This window comes from Ovis aries, chromosome 15, assembly GCF_016772045.2.
Source record: "Ovis aries strain OAR_USU_Benz2616 breed Rambouillet chromosome 15, ARS-UI_Ramb_v3.0, whole genome shotgun sequence".
Taxonomy (NCBI): domain Eukaryota; kingdom Metazoa; phylum Chordata; class Mammalia; order Artiodactyla; family Bovidae; genus Ovis; species Ovis aries.
In genome coordinates, this window is record NC_056068.1 from 51,479,477 (window position 1) to 51,500,719 (window position 21,243).

Below are 21,243 nucleotides of genomic sequence, written 5' to 3' on the forward strand. Positions count from 1 at the left end.
CTTCCCTAGTGAAAGTTCCTAGGGACCCAAGTCCCTTGAGTCACAGGTAAACACTTTCTCCCCACAAAGGACTGGCAGTGACCACCACCACCACTACCCAGCCCCACTGCTATGGCCGCACCTCAAGGCCCCTCGGGTCAGGGGGACTAGAGTATGACCACAGTTCATGACACCAAATATCCCTGCTCTGTCTTTCGAACTCCATCCCCCACATCCTTCCTGGGCCAGCTGCCATCATCTTTTCTCAGATGCTAAAACAGACTCCTATGGGGAGACCTGCTGCCACCTTGCCCCTCCTACCCATTCCTTAATCTCCATCTAGCAGCTGGAGACACTGATTAAAGTGATATTGGATATACAAATACTGAATCATTATGCTGTATACCCAACACTCATAAAATGTCACACATCAACTTTACCCCAATAAAAAAAGGATATCTGATTATGTCACTCTACTGCTCTAAATGCTTTGATGGCTCCCACATTCTTCAAAGGCCAAAGTCCTGATTTTGGCCTGGCTGGGCTGGCTGCTGCTGTTGCTCCTTCAGTCCCATCTCCCACCAAGCCTCCTGGGGAGCACCACCCACTCTGGCTGAGCAGAAAGGCCGGAGGGCGGGGGGAGCCACCGTGGGGCACCACCCACTCTGGCTGAGCTTCATGTCCCGGAATGTGCCAAACCCTTTCCTGTCTCACCCTCTTCAAGTTTTCCCTGGCTGGGACTCTCTTCCCCGAACCATCACCTGACTGAGGCCAAGGCCAATTCCTCACTCTGGCCTCTGGGAAATCTTCCCAAAACTTACAAGTTATTTATTGGCTGAGCCTAGGGGCATGTGAGATCTTAGTTCCCTGACCAGGGATTGAACCCATGCCCCCTTGCAGTGGAAGTGCAGAATCCTAACCACTGGACTACCAGGGGATTCCCCCAAATCTTACAATTTAAACTAGATGCCTTTCCCGTCCCACTCCCATTATAATATCTCCTCTACCCTTCACTGTTCCTTCTAAGCACTTACCACAATATGTAATTACATATTAATTTATGTGACTATTTAACAACTAGGGCCCCCACTAGATTGTAAATTCCATGAGGCCAGCACTATCTGGAGTCTCCTACTGACTTAGATCCACAGTCCTAGCACAGAACCTGTCACATAGGAACTCAATAACTGGTGACTAAAAGCTGCAATGGTAGCCAAGAGGAGGGGCTGGCTAGTCTGAGGGCTACCGGTCGGGGGAGGTTTCCAAGATGAGAGAATTAGAGGCCACTGTCCCTAAGAGAGCTGAGGAGGGCTCCCCGGTGGCTCAGTGGTGGAGAGTCCACCTGTCAATGCAGGAGACTCACGTGTGATCCCTTATCTGGGATGATCCCATATGGCAAGAAGCAACGAAGCCAGGGCACCACAGCTATTGATCCTGTGCTTTAGGACCTGGGGACTGCAACTACTGAGCCTACTTGTCGCAACTGCTGAAGCCTGCAGGCCCTAGAGCCCATACTCCACAACAAGAGAAGCCACTGCAATGAGAAGACACCCAGGCACCGAAACGAGAGAAAAGCCCCCCCAGCAATGAAGGTCCAGCACAGCCAAAAATAAATGAATAATATAAATAAAAAATTTTAAATGTTAAAAAAAGAGAGAGAGCTTAGGAGATAAAAGAGAGGGAGGAGGAGTGACGGGAGGATACTGACACCGATGAGCATCAGTGATGTGCCAAGCACTCTCCTTATACTAGCCCAGTATCACTCTCACCCCCAGCTTTAGTAGCATGTCCACTAGCTGGTTGACCTGGAGTAAAATAGTCTCTCTGAACATCAGTTTCTTAATCTTTAAAATGGATTTGTAACACCAAGCTCCTGATATTATTATGAGGATCTGGGAACAGTGTATGGTATGGAAACTGCCACCAATCCACTTGGGGTACTTGGGCTTTGGAGTCCGACTGAGTTCAAATCTCAGATCTGCCACTTACTAGCTGTGTGACTTTGGGCCAGTCACTTCACTTCTCTGCGCTTGAGTTTCACCATCTGTAAAATAAAGATAATAATACTTGTGAGGATTAAACGATGTAATGTATTAAAAGACCTAGTAGGATGCCTGGCATGTAGTAGATGCTAAGAAATAGCATTTATGTTTATCCCTCCTCCCTTTTCACTATCCTAGAACTGTAGAATGTCAGAGTTGGAAAGTCGGAATCACCACTTAAGCCCCTGACCCCAATACAAAGGGGGAAACTGAGGCCAAGGGAAGGTAGAAGCGGTGAGGGAATCTGGTACGGAGTCCAGGGGTCCTGGGTCCCAGTTCAGAGCAGCAGACCCTGACCCCTGTGGCCTCTTCCAAATCTATACCTCCCTCGGAGCCCCCAGCAGCGGGCAGCCCAGCCCAGCCCAACTGGGCGGACTCCAGCGCCGGCGCAGGGCTGCACGGCTACACCCCTTCCCCGCCCCCTTGCTCTTGCGGCGCGAGGAGCCGGGAGGCCCGGGTGGTCTGAGCTGCTGCTGCTGCCCACGCTGCGCTTGAATTCCGGGGGCTGCCTAGATAGCCGATAGCCAAAGAGAGCGACGTCCCCGGCACTCTCACCCCGGCACTGGTGCTGCGCGGTCCAGGTGAGGGCCGGTCCGGGGCAGGGGACCGAGGGGCAGGCGGTGCCGGGGCGCACGGGTACAGGGCACGTCTGCCCATGCGTTGGCGCCCCAGGTGGGGTTCCCGGAAGTGAGTGTGGTGAGTATGGGTGTGGGATGGAGAGTGTCGGGGTGGGGGGTCTGGGGTTATTGTGGGCAATGTTTAAGAAATTAATGTGGGCAACGTGTGTGTACTGAATGTATACAGTGTGTGCGTGGTGTGTGTGTGAGCAGTGAATTGTGGCTTCCCTGGTATCTCAGACGGTAAAGAGTCTGCCTGCAATGCAGGGGACCCGGGTTTGATCCCTGGGTCGGGAAGATCCTCTGGAAAAGGAAACAGCAACCCACTCCAGTACTCTTGCCTGGAGAATTCCCTGGACAGAGGAGCCTGGTGGGCTACAGTCCATGGGGTTGAAAAGAGTCCCACCAGACTGAAGCGACTAACTCGCTTTCTGCATGCAAAAAGTTTGTGTGGTACTTATCTACAGCTGTGAGTGACTGTGCAAGGGTAACCTGGGGGTTCCACGTGTGTGCCCAGGGTGTGTGCCCACTGTGTGGTGGGAACCATCACATGACGGTGCACGCATGCTTGTTGTGCCTGTTGTGAAACGTGTGCTCTCTATGTGTGGCACATCCATGGCTCTGTGAAGCATGCTGAGCCAAATAATGCAAGATGAGAAGCATTCATGTAGCTCTTACTTCCCATGACCCTAGGGTGGTTCTGGCTTTTTTTACCCAGCACCCCGAAGGGCTTGGGAGAGTGAAAGCTCACCCTGGATCTGGTTGGAGGAAGTGCAGATAGTCCCATGCTCACTCTCCCACAGGCATGCATGGATGAGCAAAGACACACACACACACACACACACACACACACACGAAGCTTCTTTGAAGTCTCATTGTTTAATCTTCAACACTCATGTGAATTTTGCAACCCTCTATGTAATGTTTTTATAGAGTGCACAAAAATATCTTCTGGTAAGTTCCTATCCAGTGAGTTGACACAGGGCTTGGTGATAAGCTGGGTTTATTCTGCTGGGAGCCCTCCGGCACCTGCAAAATCGGAGGAACCCCCTACCTGTCCTCCAAACAGAGATGGCAGGGCTTAGACCTCCTGGGGGAGTGCGGCAGTGTGGCTGGTACGTGGCGTGCGAGCATGCGTGCAGCAGACTTGTGTGGTGGGACACTGGAGCTGTGTACTGTGTGTGAAGGAAGGGGTCACAGTGGAGTGGGGGTGTGTCTTGCATGGGGAAACTGTGGTGGGGTCTTAGTCATCTCTAGTGCAGGGGCAAGGAAACTGGGCTTCTTAGGAGGAACTCTTGACTCTCAATAATGGTCTCATCTTTTCTGCACTGGCTAGGCAGAAAGAGGCTACAGGACCCCAGGAGACCATGGGGAAGGGGGTTCCTATAGCAGGCCACCACCTGGGACTGTCACGGCAGTTTTGTTGTCAAGGCCTGGTTTAAATCCTACCTCTGGCACTCTCTACATGTAGGACTTAGGGCAAAACTTTTCTGTGCCTCAGTTTCTTCCTTTGTAAAATGGAGACATTAATTGTGTTTGCCTTGTAGGGTTATTGTGAGGACTGAATGAGTTCCTGGATGTAAAGTGCTTGGTGCATAAAAAACTCTTAACAGGTTATAAAACTATAATGATAGTGATGGAGCCCCCCTCCCCGCCCCCCATAGTGGTTCCGTTCCTGCCCTAAGAATTCTCCAATTCCACAGGCCAATGATCGCCCAGGAGCTGGGCAGGTGGGAGTCTGAGGGTCTCCCATTTAAGAATGCCTGAGGGATCCATTCCTGTCTCCAGCCTTGATCACTATTGAACTCTCAGTGACTCTCTGGCTCCTGGGAAGATTCAGTCTGAAAGAGGAAGATGTTGCGTCTCTGGCAAGGCCTGGGATGGAGCGTGGGAGAGAGGCCGATAGGAGAGGTGCCAGGGCAGCGTGGAGCTGGGATGGAGGCCTCTCTCCTGACAAACACCAGAGGAAAGAGAGGAATGCTGGCCTGTGCTCGCGAGTGTGTGTATGTGTGTGTGTGTGTATGCTTGGGGACTGTGGTGGCAGGGGCAGGAGTGCTCTCTGCCTGGAATGAAGAAAGTTGAGAAGAGCAGGATCAAGGATGTGTGGTCCTCAGGGCAGAGCAGGCCCTGGGAGCTAGAGGGAGGCTGCAGTGTCAAGAGTTCCAGCAGGTGGGTCTGAGCTCCAGACTGAGTGGACCAGGAGACCCCTCAGGCTGGGCTTTGTTCTAGTGGAGAAATGTTTGCCTTGGCCGGGCAAGAGCCCTTATTCCTGGGTCAGTTTAGAGAAGATGCCTGGAGGCCTCAGAGGAGGAGGGGACTTAAAAGGCAGTGGCCAGAGCTGTGGAAATTTATTTAGGGAGGGCACCTAAATATATCCAGGGTGGTGGCGGGGTGCTGTGGTGCACTGGCAGTGAGGCTCAGGATAGGGGAGCGGCAGACCACTGTCCCCACTGTCCCCAGGCAGGCAGTGCCTCGGCCCCAGAGGCCCTGGATGCCACTCTAGGAGATCTGGAGAACAGAGCCCTGCGGGGCAGCGGAAGGCCTGGCCCAGACCCCATGGGCTGGGTGACAGGGTCAGCTCTCTCTTCTTGAATGTCCAAGGGGTGGAATGGAGTAATGCTGGCATCATTTCTGTCTTTCATTTCCTTTGATCTGTAATTCCAGCTCTAATTATTGATGATTCTACAGCCCTAGCTCTAAGAGTCTGTAATCTCAACTCAAACATTCTAAAAAAGTCTGTAATCCCAATTCCAACTTCTTTCCTCCAGCTATAACATTTCCTGATTCCAGCTCCAATATTCAAGCATTCTGACCTTGGCTCTGGCAGTCTGACACTTTCAAGTTTATAAACTACCAGGAGGTCACGTCAGCAGAATTATTTGAGAAGCCCCCAGGAAAGGGCCTGCACAACCAGCCACAACCATTGGAACTGCTTCTCTGGGCTGAGGGAAGGTCCTTGGTCCATGAGCACATGCTGCCTGGGAGGAATGACAGTGAGCCCAGAGGTTCCTTCTCATCAGGGCAAGGGAGGTGCTCGGAGTAGATCGTGGCTCAAGGGAGGGTGTCCCAGGAGAGGAAACTGTTCAGATCCCGAGTTGTCATCGTTCCCCACAGGATGAGGGACTTGTGGGATCACTGGGCTCTTGGAGGAAACACAAAGAAGAAGGGAAAGAAGAAGAAATGGGGCTGAGGAGAACCCAAAGGCAAACGTTATTATGTCTGAGAGACTCTCCAAGCACCTTAGATCGTAGAAAGATCCCTGTAGTGCTAGTAAGAACAGCAGCTTTAGAGCACAGCTGAATCTGAACTCAGCGTGGGCTGCAAGTGGAGAGCTGATGGCCAGCCCCCACTTCAGCTGTGTGACTTTGGACAAAAAAGTCACTCCTCTGGCAATCTGGTTTGCAAGACTAAAACTCCCTGATCTCTCTCTCTCTCTGACCACTGGGGACACCAGCACTATCGTGGAAACCCAGTCCTTGGACCAGTCTATAAATATTAGTTGAATGAGGAAGCATTCATGCTAAATCGCTTCAGTCATGTCCGACTCTTTGCGACCCTATGGACTGTAGCCTGCCAAGCTCCTCCGTCCATGGATACTAAAGTGGGTTGTCATGCCCTCCTCCCGGGTATCTTCCCTACCCAGGGATCAAATCCACCTCTTACATCTCCTGCATTGGCAGGCAGGTTTTTACCAGTAACACCATCTGGGAAGCCTGAATGAGTGAGGAGAGAATAAAGAAACGAATGAGAGATGAACAGAAGTGAAAATACAGCAGAAGGCACCATGACTGTGATCCCTCTTCCCTTCTCTCCACTCAGCCTCAGTCCCAAGAAATTGGTCTCAGAACTTAAAGAACTAAGGGGCGAGGTAGAGGAGTGGGGTGGAGGGGCTGGATGGGGGCAGTTCCCTGTGGCAGAACCCTGTACTGGTGGAGAATTTAAGAGATGGGGGGTTCCCTGGGCATCACCCCTTGCCCTGCAGCATTTCCACTGCCCGGAGCCCTGGGCAGCAGGCTTGCTGATTCACAAAGTTTGCCCTCATTATTTCCTGATGATCACCCCCGAGCCCCTGAGCTGACGACTGAAGCAAAGACCTCAGGCAGTGGCTCTGGAGGCTGGGGTTGTAAACCAGTAACCCCCAAGAGATTGGTGGAAGAGTGAAGCCAGGAGGGTCCTGAACCTCTAGGCTGAGTGAGGCGGGGTGAGGGTAGGACTGGCCCTAGTATGAGCAGGCGTTGGCATGAATGAAGAGAGGGGGGCAGGCAGCACACACTCCCCAGGCACCTGCTGTGTGAGGCTGTCCAGTCCTTGCCTGTGTGCTCTCTGCCCTCCAGTCACCCTAACAGGAAGGAGGGGTTTGGGTGTATCCTTGACTTCTTCCTCGTTTCTCATTATTCCCCATTCCCCCCATTCAATTACCAAGCCCCAGACAACCTGCCTCCCTTGCATCTCTCCAGTGGTCGCCTGGTCTCCAGCCCTGTGACTCTGGCCAGGCTCTGGAATCCTCGCAGCCTCCCTACCTCCCCCCTTACTTCTGGCTGCCGGCAAGCTCACTCACCATCTCAGTCTATGTTTCTGCTGCCGCCCTTCTGCTCTGCCTCTCATAGGATCATGCGGCATGTGTGGCTTTTGTCTGAGCTGCTTCTAGCCCTTTATGCACAGAGATGCAAGTTCTAAAGCCGTCGACCAGTAAAATCTGGTATTTGCTAGATTTTCATGAGAACATCCACTGATTCTTGGATTTTTCACTTTTTTTTTTAATTGCCTCTCCCACCTTACTGACTCCCACCCAGACATGGAAACGTTGGTGCACGATGGAGCAGTGTTCAAATCCTGGCTTTGCTACTACTAGCTATATGAACCTTAGGCAAGTTACCTATCCACTCAGTGTGCCTCACTTTCCCATACCTGTTATGGTGATAATCATGGTGCCTACTTTGTGTGGGTGTGTGAGGATTAAGTGAGATAGTATAAGCACTCTGGTGAGTTCTGTGGTTGCCAGTATAGATTACCTGAATGGGCCTTAGCCATCCTGGGAGAACTGGCAGGATGAGAGGCTGGCTCTGTATGGAATGTTCTGTATCAGTGCTTTTCAAGTGTCAATGTCTGCCTCCATCCCTTGAGGATCTGATTCGTTAGTTTGAGGTGAGGCCTCCAGGCACATTCCTGACCTGCTATCGAAGGACACCAGTGCTTTTGCTCGAAGTCCATACTTCATTCCACTCTGTGAGGACTTGGCTGTGGATAGGATCCTTGTAAACTGCAAAGTGATTGACTGTTGTACCTGGACAGGGGTTCCTGCTGGTGACGGAAGGCAGGAGGGTAGCTCTTCAGGGGTCAGTGCCCACCAGCAGCAGAGGGTCTGAGGACCCCAGGAAAAGGGCTTTGCCCTTTGGCACACACCCCCTCACATGAGAAGCCTACATCCAGAGCTAAGCAGGCTAAGTTAATCCTCTAAGTATTCCTTTTCCTCTTATGCAGGTGCTTTTGTTCCCAGGGAAATTGAGAACCTGCTGTGACCAGGAACCCCACAAATCTTCCGTGGCATCCTAGCCTGCCTGAGATTGTGGCAAGGATTGCCGAGCCTGGGAAAATAAGGCCTGTGCACTGGGGGTTTGTGGGCATCCCTTCCCTAGTGGCTCAGACAGTAAAGAATCTGCCTGCAATTTAGGAGACCCAGGTTCAATCCTTGGGTCAGGAAGATCCCCTGGAGAAGGCAATGGCAACGCACTCCAGTATTCTTGCCCGGAGAATCCCATGGACAGAGGAGCCTGCTGGGCTACAGCCCACGAGGTCATGAAGAGTCACACACAACTGAGTGACTAGTACTTTCACTTTTCACTTTCACTTACAGTAGTGGGCACATGTGTGTACCACATGCAGAGACACAAGCACAGGCAAACATACGTGTGAATGTACAGACTTCAGGGCCACAGATACACATGTGCCATATACACACGGGTGCAGTTCCAAGCACATGCACCCCTGTGAATACATAGGCATCTGCCAGGTCAGACCCACACAATGCTGACCTCCCACCCCATGCAGACATGTGTACCTGCCATTCATGTGGGAACATCCTCTCCCAGTCTAGGGGCCTGAGGTGCATAGTTACTTCAGCTCACACTTTCTCCTGCTAGAATAAAGACAGCTTTCCTGGGCTTCCCAACTCTCCCTTTCCATGTCTCCCCGCTCACCTTCTCACCACAAGGACAGAGGAAGGGCTTTTCCTGTCAGCTGCCAGCCTGCTGGTTGGGAGCAGGGATGTTTTTCTCTTTTCTGAAGAACTGGTTCTGTGGAATTTTCACTTATTTCCCATCAAGGGTCAAGACCCTGCTCTGGGGGTTGTCTCAAGGCTCCACAAGCGTGAGGAGGCTGGCTTTCGGATACACAGGCATGTTGAGCCTATAACAACCTCTGTCATGTGAGTAGCACCTGAAAGTCTGCAGACTGCCTTCTGGCCAGTGTCTTGCTCATTCTTCATGACAGTCCCAAGACTAATTGCCTTTGTTTCTTCATTTGGCAGATGAGGGAACTGAGGCAGGTAGCAGGTCAGGTTGTGATAAGAGCTCTAAGTCAGGTCATGACATGAGGGAGGGGAATGGGTGGAGATCCACTGGGCTGGATGGGACTCACATGAAGGTAGAGTTGACCAAAATTCTGGTCTCTTGAGATTGGGCTAGGGGAAGTGGTTTCAGCCTCCAGGGGCTTAGAGAAGGAGAATTTGGCTATCAGAACTGGGAGGATGGAGCAGGCCATTGCTCCTAGGTGGGCCTAGTGGAGGAGCTGGCTGAGGACACAGGCAGCCTCTCACAGGTCAGTGCCCTGCTGAGGCTCAGCCCTTAGTCCACCCTTATGGACCCGTCAGAGAAGAGGGGAACAAAGACGCCTTTGCATTACTGTGTGCTCCAGGCAGATCTCTGCCCCTCTCTGGACTCACACTCTGTCTCTACAATGGAACATCAGGGTTGGTCACTGGGTACTCTCTTGCAATCCTGGGGAAAGCATCTACAGGGCTGTGAGTGGAAGGCAGGCTCTGGGTGCTCTATGTTGCAGCCTTGGGGGTCCTGAGCTGTGGCCTGTGCCCGCAGATCCCCAGCCTGGGCCCCTGGCCTCTGTTGTGATCCACCAGGGCAGGGACTGGCACAGAGTTGGGGCTCTGGGCCTGGGGTCTGCTTCAGGTTAGGTGGGAGCTGGTCTTGTGAGAAGATCTAGAAAGTCCCATCCATCCCTGTGGATCTCTGTCCCTTACCCTCCCTTATGTTTGTTTATAGTTCTTATCACCACCTGACCTGCTACATATTTGCTCATTAACTAAATAAATTTGTCTCCCCTGCTAGAATGTAGCTGCCGTGAGGGCAAGGAGTTTGTTTTGTGCTCTTAGATGCATTGAACATTACCTGCACAGAGAAGGTGCCTAATAAATACTTGTAAAAAAGAAAGAGGAGGAGGACTAGTCTTCGGATGGGGAGAGGCTGGCCCAGACCCACCACCGGCCTGAGGCAAAGTCCCCCTGACTGCCTTCTTATCAGACCCAAGCCCAAGGTTGGATTGAAGCTAGGGATGGGGGTTGGCCTGAGCTCAGACTCCCCCGCCCAAGTCACCCTTAATCTGAGGAGCCATCCTCAGTCCCCTGAGGGAGGCCATGGCATCTGGACCTGTGGGCTGAGGACCAGACAATAGAGCCATTGGTCTCAGGGTCTCCACATCCTTTAATGGACCTTGCAGGCGCTGCTGAGAAAACCAGGTTAGTTATTCCCTGGAGTGGCAGTGACTCTCTGCAGGACTTGAGAAAGGCCAGGAGAGGGCTGAGGGGTGGGGTGGAGATGAGGAGAAAAACAGTCATCTGCTGAGTGCCAAGCCCCTGGTCTTTAAATGCCACCTCACTCAGTCCTCCCAGCAGCCGTTGGGGTTGACTTGATAGTATCATTCCAGGGATGATCACATTCAGAGCGTGAAGTGACTGGGCAGTGGCTGGGTCAGCTTTGGCTTTAGGGCCTTGAGCTGGAACGTTCTTGGGATTTGGGTCCCCGCCCTGCTGCTCGCCAGCTCTGGGCTGAGGCAAGTTACTTCCCCTCCTCGATTTCTCGGTTTCCTCATTGGCTGTCTCCGGGGATGACAGTGAGCCGTACATGTGACAGCTGGGGGCACAGGAACTGACCAGAAGGAGGGACCGCTCCAGGAGTCAGAATTTTCCCGACTCTTGACGGACCTGCGTGGCGCTCACTGCCTCCTGGGTGAGTGTTCTGGGTCAGTGCCCTGAGGGTGCTAGCAGAGTGCCACACACCCCCCACTGCCAGAGCCTGGCACAGGGACCACCTGCAGCCACTTTGGCTCATTGCAGGTCATGAGCCCACTCTCTCATGGAGAGAGAGTGTGACCAGACTTGGGGGTCCTCCTCCCTTCTTTGGCCTGATTGTGGCTAAAGCTACATTCTGTGCAGAGCAGAGGGTGGAGGAGACGGCGACGATGTGGGGACTGGGCTATGAGGAGGAGTGAACAGTCCAGGCGGGACTGGGGGTCACACAGGCCTGGTCTGAGTCATTTTCCCTCTCTGGGCCTCAGTTTGTAGAATGGGGGTAACAGTGCTCTCCCCTGAGCTTTGGAAAACTAAGTGTTATATGCTGATGAGCGCCCCTCAGAGTGGAGGCTGTGCCCGCAGGAGTCTGTGGTGGGAAGAGGCTGGGACCAATTAGGACCATATGGGCATCCATGGAAGAGGCACTTGCCTCCGTGTGACTGGTGAGGAAAGTGAGTCCGGAGTCCTGGTGTGATTTGTTAAAGGGGAGCACAGCAGGATGAACAGGTGTATCTGGGGGAGCTGGGTTAAAACTTTTCTGGCATTTCTGTTGTCATCCAACTACAACGACACCACACAGGGAATGCTGAGCAGCACCGCCCATGGGATGGGCCCTGGACTCTGGAAGGTACTGGGGACGCACGTCTCTTGGCGGCTCTAGAATGGGTCCCGAAGCCAATCCAGGGACAGTCTCTCCACCCGTCTGTATCAGATGAGGTGATAAATGAGAAGGCTGCCTGCAGACTCTGAAGTGCTGGGCCTCTGATGGTGCGTCTGTGTGTGTGTTTGTGCAAGCCCTTGGGTGTGTTTGCTTGAGTGAGAATGTGCAGCTCATGAGTGTGTGTCTGTGCATGGTCCCCTGACCTGGCTGGGGGGTAACTCCGTGCTGCCCAAGGCTTCCCGTTTGGCTGGCACTTTTCTCCCCTAAACTTTTTCCAGTCTCTCTTTCCATGTTTCCTCACTGCTTCTTAGTTTACCAGAAGGGTGAACTTGGTCCAGAAACAGCAGTTGTCTCTGAGCTCACCGACTCTTCTCCCCTCCAGCCTGTTCTCATCCCATCCTGCCCTGGAGGCCCAGCTGCCCAGTCTGGAGGACTGGCAGCTCACCTGGCTCCTCTGCACAGCCCACCTGCCACCTGCTTTTCCCTCCAAGGCTCTGTGCCAGCCACTGGCACATCACTGTCCCTTTGGCTCCTCATAAAACCCCCAGCACTGCCTAATTTCATTTTACAGGCAAGGAAATGAAGTCTCAGTGAGGGGAAATGGCTTTCCCAGCATTACGCATCCCAACTAGTGGCAACAGGGTTTCAACTCCTATGTCACTCCAAAATCTTTATCCTTTACTCTTGCAACCTACCTAGCCAGGGGTGTACCGACTGGTTGACTGAATGAATAAATGAATGAAAGAACAGATGAATAAATCACTCAGTCAATATTGTGCTAAAAGAAAAGGTTAAGTGATAATAACAATGGCTATCATTTATTGAGCACCTACTATGTATTAAGTGCTTTACATGAAAGCAAATGCAGCCAAGATTATTGTTACCCCATTCTGAAGTTGAGGAGGCCGAGGTTCAGAGAAATTAAAGTGTCTTGTCCCATGTTGGACCCAAATTCTAACTTGTCCTCCCTAGAGGAGGGGTGAGTTAGTGGAGCCTAGTAACAGGTGCCATTGCAACAGAGGCCGGTCAAGGCTCTCAGGAAGCTGTGTCTATCGGGCCCTCCCCAGTGACACCCACCTCACCCCTCTTATCCTGGAGCCATTTCCCCATTTGTATCTGAAGTGGGTTTCTCTTTCAGTCTGAGGTAAGGATCTGCTGGCCCAGCTCTGACTGTTCCTCTCTGACTGTTGGCACATCTGGTAAGAGCCAGTGCCCTAAGCTGGGCATGTGGAGGTACCTTCCTGTTACCCCTGCCCCAGAGCCAGCCCTGTCATTAACTGCTCCCATGTGAGGGCAGGCCTGGGCAAGATGCAAGTGTGGGTCTATGGAGATGGCCTAGGCTGGCTCAGTGGCGTATGTGCCAAGCCCTGTGCAGCGTGCCAGGGGCCCAGAGGTGAGGAGACCTAGTCTTTGGCTTAAAGAACTCATGGGCTGGGTACTGAAGCCTGGATGAGTTAGATCTGTAGTGGGGGCAGAGCCTGGCATCCTGACTCCCTGTGTAGCACTGATTTTTATGTCCTGGAACAGAGTAGAGGTTGTTCTGTGACCCCAGGAGAGAGCTGACCTGTGTTGTCTAAGAGGCAGATCTCAGCTCAAAGAGATGACAATAGCTCTGTCAAGTCAGGAGGATGAGAATCAGCCATTCATTCATTCAGAAGTTCTCGAAGGGCCTTCTGTTGGGAGGCAGGGTGGGGGTGGGGGACACTCTGCACAGAGAAAAAAAATCAGATGTTGAAATCAGAGTTGGGTTTGCATCTAGGTACCAGCATTTGCTGGCCATGTGATTTCAGACAAGTCATTTGACTTCTTGGAATCTCAACTTCCCCATCTGTAAAATGGGGTACTAACACCTACCTGGCCAGCTCATGGAGTGGACAAAAGAAAATACTGCACATAACATTACCTGTAGGTTCTTAGGGAGGTTTGGGGCTTCCCAGGTGGTGCTAGTGGTAAGAACCTGCCTGCCAATGCAGGAGACATAAGAGACATGGGTTCAATGCCTGGGTTGGGAAGATCCCCTGGAAGAAGGCATGGCAACCCACTCCAGTATTCATGCCTGGGGAATCCCATGGACAGAGGAGCCTGCCAGGCTATGGTCCATAGGGTCGCGAAGAGTCAGATACAACTGAAGCGACTTAGCACACACATAGGAAGGTTTAATTCACTTCCTTCCTCACCCTGGAGAGCTCTTTATGAGATATTCCTCTAAGTAGCAGTGAAGCCATCATCAGTCTGATGGTTGAGGCAAGAGACAAGACTTTTAAGGTGTTAGAATGAACCCTCCAGATTGACAAACATTGACATTATGGTGCGCAGTCTCATTTCTCATGTCACAGAGGGAAAATAGAAGCACAGAGAGGCTGAGGTTTGAGGCAGCCTAAAATACCTCTGCTGTAGAAAGTTGCTCAAATAAAACAGACAATAGATTAAAAACTGAACAGTCACTAGCCTAGGTCTCCTGACCAACTTGGAAAACTCCACTGTCAGACTCTCAGACTTAGTGAGTCACTGAGGACCTACTTGTGCCAGGCCCGCACCATGGCTATGTTATAGATTTATCTTTACAGCAACAGCAACAACCATGAAAGGTTAATACTGTCACCCACATCTAGTCAGTGGGGAAACTGAGACTCAGAGTTTTATATCACTTGCTTAGGGTCATACAGCTAATATTAATAGAAGCTGAGACAGGAGGCAAAACCAGGACAGTCTGGCCCTGAAAACTACGCTTCTCCTACTCTACGGGGCACTTGTTCCACCAAAGGTGTCAGGCCTTAGATCAGAAATACCTGTACTGCAAAGGTAAAATATAAACGATAACCAAAAAGGAGTAATTAGGAAACTGTAAACCAAAATCACAGTATGAGACCACTTTATGCCTGCTTGGATGGAAATAAGGGAAAAGACAAGACAGTAACAAGTGCTGGTGAGGACATGGAGAAATTGAAACTCTCATATGTGGCTGATAGGAATGTAAAATGGGGCAGCCCCTTTGGAAAATTTTATCAGTTCCTCAGAAGTTAGACATAGAGTTACCGTATGACCCAACAGTTCTCTTCTTAGGTGTGTGCCCAAGAAAACCGAAAGCAAGCATCCACGTGAGCACCACCGTTGGTTCATCCATTCTTCCATCTGCGGACATTTAGGCTGTTTCTACCTTTAGGTTGTTGTAAAGAACACTGTTAGGAACATTGGTGTATAAATATCTGTTTGAGTCTTTGCTTTCCCTTCTTTTCACCTAGAAGTGAAACTGGATCTTTTAGTAGTTCTGTGTTTGTTGCTTTCTTTGTTTTGAGGAACTGCCGCTACTGTTTTTCACCACCGCATCATTTTACATTCCCACCAGCAATGTCCAGGGGTTCCAGTATCTGCACATCCTTGCCGACACTTGCTATTTCATGTTTTTCCTTATAATAGCCACCCTGATGACTGTGAAGTGTGTTATCTCCATATGGTTTGGGTTTGCATTTTCCTACTGATTAGCTTTGATGAGCATCTTTTCAAAACACAGGTTTTGAGTGCTTATTAGTCATTTGGATACATTCTTTGGAGAGTATCTATTCAAGTCTTTACCAATTTTTGAATTGCTTTTTTTTGTAGTTGTTGAATTGTAGAAGTGAGTTCTTTATATATTCTGGATACTAATCCCCTATCCTATGTATGATTTGCAGGCCCTACACAAGTAGTATTTTCTCCCATTCTGTGGGTTGCTTTTTGCTCTGTTGATGGTATCCTTTAATGCTCAAAAGTTTTCAGTTCTTATGGAATCCAATTTATTTTTTCCTTTGTTGTCTGTAGTTTTGGTATTATGTTGGTTAGGGATATTTTGATTGCATATGACAAATCTATTAATTTGAACAGGAACTGTATTAGTGAATGTAAAGAAAAATTCAGAAGTAGACCTAGATCAGATATAGTTAGATCCACCAATTACAGTGATGGCATCAGTACTCTCTCTTTTTATATCATTGCTCCTGATTTTCTTTTCTTTTTTTAATGTTTATTTTTTTTGGCTATACCAGGTCTTAGTTGTGACCTGTGGGATCGCAACCCAGGCTCCCTGCATTGAGAGTGCAGAGTCTTAAGCACTGGACCACCAGGGAAGGTCCTCTCTTGACCTTCTACTGGACTACTACATTCTCATCCAAGTCCTTTCCAGAAGCACCAGGCTTCCATGGCCCTCGCGGCTAATAATCCCGGGAGGGAAACTGTCATGCTGATTCTACCAAAATCCTGGGGTACACCCTAATTGGTTTCCCCGAACCAATCACTGGTAAGGGGTCTGGATGGATGCTCTGACTGACCAGCTCTGGGTCAGGTGCCCACTTTGAATGAACAAGGTTACCATGGAATGGAGGAGGGGGCTCCCCACAGCCAGAGATGCTTGACAGGCAGAGGGGGTCCAGGAATCCAATGGGCAGCTGGGCTTAGGAGGCTCTGTTTGAAAAGTCATACTTGTCTCTGATTTCCCATGGGGGCTTCTGGAAGTAGAGGGAATCCTTCTAGTTGATTCCTTAAGACTTCCTGGAGGAGGCAGCATTTATGGGGCCCTATGATTAGTGAGAAGGTGAACCTTAGCAAGCCAGGTCCCAGGCAGGTTGGGCAGAGCAGTGGAGAGGCTGGACTGGCCTGTCACCTGAGTGCCTCCCTACCCCAGCCCTGGTGCACGGTAGGAGCTAAGACTATAGACTCTGACCCATACTGCCTGGGTTTATAGCCCGTCACTCTTTCTACCTGGGCTACCTTGGGCAAGTCAACTAACCTCTCTGTGCCTCAGTTTTCCCACTTGAAGTATAAAATGAAAACAATACCAGTATCATCTCACAGGTCATGCTGAGGATTAAATGGGGTATTGTGTATCTGCCACACCAGGCTCAGTTCTTGTATCATTATTATTATAAGTTTGATCCGCTTTTCTGACTACACGTGCTGGCACACTGGCTGCTCCAGCTGTGTTCACCGTCCTTCCATGTGCCTCATCCAGTCTCTGCCCTTGCTGTTTTCTTGTCTGAAACGCCCTTGGCCTCTGTGGACACTTGGCCATTTTGTTGCTGCCTCCTCTATCGAGCCTTCCCTACCCCCAGAACCATCACTCCCTGCCTGGGCTTCCACCAGGCTCTGGAACAGGATGTCTGCCTCGGACTGTGGGTCTTCAGGTACTTGTATGTTCCTTGTCTATGCTGAGCTCCTGAGGGTGGGATCTGGGTCTCCCATGTCATTGAGTTCACAGCCGGAGCCTGCCGCCTGCCCTGTGGAGCGATCCAGGGGCACAAGCAGCACCGACTGGGGCACGATGGAGAGCACAGCTAGTCTCAGGAAGTGAGAATGGCTTGGCGCCCTGTGGTTTATGTGCGAGTGGATGGGTTGCATGTGAATGCTGAGAACAGAGGGATCAGCAGAGACTAGGCTTGTTCTTATCCCCAGGCACTGGGAAGCCAAACAATGCTTGGACGGGGGAGCACTGAGGTTAGGTTTTTCCTGAGCAAGGACCTCTCTAGCTGCAGAAAGGGGATGCATTGGCTGGGGAGGTGGAAGACACGGAGTAGGAAGTGGCTGCTGAATAGGCTGAGGCAGGGACCGCAGGATGAGAGGAGGGGACAGCCTGACAGGTATAAAGATGGAGAACAAGCAGAGCTTGGTGATTAATTTGAAGTGGGGCCTTGGGTTTCCCATCGGGGAAATGCAGTGAGTGGGGTCCTGCCCACCGCCCCCCGCACCAGCCTCTCCTCGTGAGACTGGAGGGTAGCCGTCACGTGGCACTGATCACGGTAACCAGTTACTAACCGTCTCTCCAGGGCAGTCCCATATACCTGCCACAGTCCGTTCACTCCCCTGGGTAGGGTCAAGGTCAAGCACAAGGGCAGACATGGAGGGGGCTTGGTCAGGTCTGCAGGCTCTAGGGACCAGAGCCAGGCCTCCTCACCAAGCCCCCCAGGGAGACCTGGGTGTGCTGATGGGATCATTTGTCCCCTTAGACAGAGTGGGGCCTGGGCTCCTCTGCCAGCCCAGACCCTCGCTCCTGGGAGCACATGGTTTCTTCCTGTTTTGACCTCCTCAGCCGTGCCTCCCAGAGGCTGGTAAGGAAGGGAAGTGTGCCCTAGGAACAGCGCTGGAAACAGTGCTGAGCACTAGGGCCAGGCCATAGCCAGGTGCTGTTGCAGGAGGAATTCCACCCCTCCCCAGCTGAGTGTCCTCAGGAATCATGAGTCCAGCCCCACGCAGCAGGGCTGAGACTGGTGGTGATTCAGTTGTGCAGTCATGTCCAACTCTTACGAGCCCATGGACTGTAGCCTGCCAGGCTCCTTTGTCCGTGAGATTTTCCAGGCAAGAATACTGGAGTGGATTGCCATTTCCTTCTCCAGGGCATCCTCCCGACCCAGGGATGGAACCCCATTCTCCTGCCCTGCAGGTGGATTCTTTACCAACTGAGCTTCCAGGGAAGCCCTAGGGCTGAGACTAGGGCCCAGTGTCTCCCACACCTGACACTCATTCCAAGGCCCAGAGAGCTGTGTTTATCCCAGGAGCTGAATGCCTCTCTTCTCTGAGCCCCAGTTTCCTTAGCTGCTGAAAGGGTGTGAAGGAGAAGAGAAGAGAACTCAGGAAGCTCTAAGACCCCTCTTCCCACTCAGAAATGGGAGAGCCCACGTGGGCTGGGCAGTTGGAACAAGTCATCCTTCTGGGCCCCTCTGAGTCCCCGTCTACCAAAGCCACACCCTTGCTTCCCCTGGGAAGAGACTGGGGTGGCAGGCTGGGGGACAAGTTCAAGGACAGAAGACCTCCATAGACTCTACAAGGCTGTAGACCAGGGAAGCCCTAGGGCTGAGACTAGGGCCCGTTGCTCTGGGCCTTGGGTTCCCATCTGTGATCTGAGGACTGGAATGGGTTATCTCTGAGAACTTAACCCCTCCAGTCTGTCTTCCCAGCAAGACGGCTGTCAAAGCTTGTCCAGGGGGTGCAGAAGAGGGGAGAGAGCCTGCTGTGAGCCAGGCATTCAAGGCCCCTGATTTGACCCTACCACCAGCTGGCCCTGCAGCCTCCCTTTTCCAGGGCTGGGGCTCCTCTTCAGGCCCTGTTGTCTCACATTCAATCCATCCTCCATCCAGTAGCATAAAGAACATCCTAAATCTCAAATCTGATCACACCTCTGCTCTGCTCTACAAACCATCTAGGGTTCCTTGGTTGGAGCCCATGAGGCAGAGGCCAAATTTGTGGCCTGGCAATTGTGTGGTTTTGGTCCCTGTTGGGACACCTCCTGCAAACACAAACACTTGTGGATACCTGTGCCTTTATATCTCCGGCACGTCTCTCTGTGGGGAACACCCTCCCCTTCCTTGTCCATAGTCCACTAAAGAAGCACCTCCTCCAGGGAGCCTTCCTTGATAACCCAGGCAGGGATGGGGTCTTCTCTGTCTTCCCAGAGGCCCCATCTGTCTTTCCATCAGCTGAGACTTTCCAAGGACAAAAACCAAAGCCCAGTGAAAGTCCTGCATATTGTAAGGCTCCCTGCAAATGCATGGCAAATGAATGAGTGAATAAGTGAGTGAGTGGGTAGACAAGTAAAGATTGCAAGTGAGGCCATTTCTAAGCTGGCCTGTGATGAAGTTATGAGTAAGAAGCCCCACTGAGTGAACACCTGCTTGCAGCAGATTCTGGGCTAAGTGTTCTAGGTTCATTACTACACTTGAGCCCCAACAGTGCTGGGAGATGGGCATTGTTATGTCTATTTTATCATTAAGGACACTGAAGCTCAGAGAGGTAAAGTCACTGTTAATAAGTTGCAGAGCCAGGATGGAAACCAGGTCTGCCAGGTACCAAGATCTGCAGAGGGAGCTGTGATGGCTGGCAGAGGGTTGGAGATGCCAGGAATGGACATTTGACTCTAACTGACCTGGACCCCACCCACGGGTCAGAGTAGGTTTGGCAAAGTATATGGGAGTGATGGGGAGAATTAGAATAACTGGGCTTGAATAGTTCTGGGTTTTCGAGGGAGCTGAGGAGAGACCCACTCCCACTCTGGGAGTGGATGCTCATATTTTGTATGATCAGGGCTGATACTGGGGGATAGCCGAGTGAGCTTTGTGCCCCCACCCTCACCTGCTCTGTGATCAACAGCCCACCCTAGTCTGTGATACAGACAACTGATGTTTTCTCAAACAAATATCATGAGCTATGTAAAGGTATCAGTCCTCTCACCTACCTCTCCAGAATTCCCCAGTTCCCCCTAAACAGATGTTCTGGTGGTACCATGCCTATACAGAGCCCCACCCCAAATTCCCAGCAGAGTCCAGGCTTTTTCCTGGAAGCCACAGATGGGGCTCCCCTCCCCCCAGCCCTGCACCAGCCTCAGCAGGAGTGACACCAAACAGAAGTCACCTCACAGTGGCCTGTTTTTTCTGAAAGCCTGTGGCATCAAGGTCACTTCTGAGATTGAGATTTCCTTGTGATGGGGCTCAGATAGTCACTGGTTCCCAGGCCCCATCTCACCTCTAAAGACAGAGCCCACTGCTCTCCGCTGAGCTGGGCCCAAAGACTCCCTGCTTTACAGTGCCCAGGGCTCAACTGTATGGGTGCGAGATATGGGGGCAGAGAGGGCGGAAGTGGCAGCAGAGCAGCAAGGACTCTCCCAGAAGCTTGATTGTGAAGGAGGAAGACTGTGCTTCTTCCTCCTGGAGAGACACAGGTCAAGGAAGAGGTGTTGCTAAGAGGAGAGCTGAGCATGGAGAGTGTTGTGGGCTGAGGGAAGGAGCCAGCAGGGGCGAGGGCGGGAACCAGCCTTGTATTTATTTCTGTGACCCAGGGAGTTGAAGGAGGCGCCTCTGAAAGGCGTTCCTTTGCTCTGAAGGATGAGTTGCAGGCTGTTGGGGTTGAGAGAAGGCCCAACAAGAAAGATGGGGCAAAGTTTTGGATGAGAAGGGAGAGAGGCTGCTCTGGGACAGGCAGAAGTTTGGGAGCTCAGCCAAGCTGAGTGGCTATCAGTTCCTGGGCTTCAGGGCCCTGGGCTGAGTCATGTCCTTCATCCACATTTGGCTTGGCAGTGCGGGGCTGAGCAGGCTGCTGGTGCCAGGGATGAGGGATACAAATGGAGGAGCTGTGATCTCAGGAGTCTGGTGTCCTGGGATGAAGGGCCAGGCTGGCAGGGGAAGGGAGAAGGGCCAAGAAGATGCTGGCCCAGTGCTGGAAGCCTCCAACTCAGAGGCCCTGGTGCAAAGGGAGTGATGGTGTGCAGGCTGGAGGCTCTTGGGGGGAGAGCAGGGTGGAGCTGGGCCAGTGGAGGAGGTGGAGGAGACAGAGACCTTGGACAGACCAGGAGGAATAAGCAGGCAGCCCAGGCCCACCCAGCCATGTCCTGTTCACCCTTCTCAGCTGGGACTGCCCATAGCCTGAATCTCAACACACCACCGGTTAGGGGCAGCTCCACGGGTCTTTATTGGCCCCCAATCCCCAACACACACACTGCAAGTACCAACTGCAGCTTGCGGTATAAACACAGCCTTGAGTCAAGTTCCCTATGAGCCATCAGATTTCTGTTCCTAAGTCTACTCTGTTCTCAAACTAGCCCTAGAAATTCATCCATCCATCCATCCATCCATTCAACAAATATTTATTGAGTACCTACTATATGTCAGGGACCACCCTAAGCACTGG

At 51.7% G+C, this 21,243-nt stretch overlaps 1 protein-coding gene across 3 annotated transcripts in view; it reads left to right on the forward strand.

The window, feature by feature from the left end:
- The first annotated feature begins 2,446 nt into the window (after positions 1-2,446).
- The window catches only part of P2RY6 (pyrimidinergic receptor P2Y6), a 38,936-nt gene continuing 20,139 nt past the window's right edge, over positions 2,447-21,243 (forward strand). For 2 of the 3 annotated variants that reach the window (XM_060400005.1, XM_015101074.4), the window contains exon 1: positions 10,826-10,875. The gene's annotated coding sequence lies outside the window, so the exon portion shown is untranslated. Of the gene's footprint in view, positions 2,603-10,825; positions 10,876-21,243 lie in introns of those variants that run through there. The other variant, XM_042232739.2, reaches the window with a different exon arrangement.